At 44.8% G+C, this 924-nt stretch overlaps 1 non-coding gene across 1 annotated transcript; it reads left to right on the forward strand.

Annotated features, from left to right (window-relative positions):
• Window positions 1-407: 407 nt before the first annotated feature.
• On the forward strand, window positions 408-515 carry LOC113456918. Its single transcript, XR_003377641.1, has one exon. It is a non-coding gene; the product is annotated as a U6 spliceosomal RNA (small nuclear RNA).
• Window positions 516-924: the final 409 nt, after the last annotated feature.

Consider the following 924-nt stretch of genomic DNA (forward strand, 5'->3'; position numbering starts at 1 on the left):
GGGCAGAGCAGAGCTGTGACAACTTCCCTGGGGACCCGCCCCAGCTGGAAACCTTCAGAGCAGGGCTGTAAGCTCCTAAATTTACCTGGTATTCCTTGGCTCCTGACTGGCAAGATACCTTTCTTTCTGAGCCACAATGCTTACAGACTTGACAGTTAGTAATATCTTTAGGACACGGAATGCAGTGTCAAGTGCCACCTGGGGGGCAGGGTGAGTGGCTCCTGCTCCCCAAGCTGTCCACAATGATTATATACCAATAAAAGTATTTTAAAGCAGCCCTCTCCGCCCTTTCTGTCATTTCTTCTTTACTATCTTAAACAATGAGGCATTAACAGTCAACGACGTTTATATTCAAGAACTATAACTCTTTGTTAACATGGAAAGACATCTTCAAAAATTTTGAGTGGGTTTTTTTTTTTCAGGAACACATACACTAAAAATGGAACAATTCAGAGAAAATTATCATAGCCCTGCATATGGATAGCACGGGATCTTGTCAAGCACCCTGTGCATTTTCTGTTTTGAATCTGTGCATTTAAGCCACAAGCTTCCGCGGCATGCCTGTGTTTTATGTATGCTTTCTGTAAGGGTGCCATGATTTAAAGGTCTCAGGTGTGTGTACCCTCTCGCTTCTCAGAGCTCTGCCACGTCTAAGGCACAGAAGCCAAAACGTCCTAGTTATAGGAAGGTGGCTTTTACTTCCGTAGTGATCTTCTGGGCCCGGGTTATTTTTACAGGGTGTCATTTTACTAATAAACAGAATAAAAGGGCAAAGGGCTCAGCTTTCATCTTAAAAGCAGAGTGGACCCTAATGCATAGGGTGAGCTTCGAGTCGTTACAACGCTTCAGTGTGGGCTCGTGAATCATCACCAACTTGAGGGAACCTTCCTTCATGGTCACAAGAAGTTAGGTCATGGGGCCACG

Source organism: Microtus ochrogaster, chromosome 16 (genome assembly GCF_000317375.1).
Source record: "Microtus ochrogaster isolate Prairie Vole_2 chromosome 16, MicOch1.0, whole genome shotgun sequence".
Classification (NCBI taxonomy): domain Eukaryota; kingdom Metazoa; phylum Chordata; class Mammalia; order Rodentia; family Cricetidae; genus Microtus; species Microtus ochrogaster.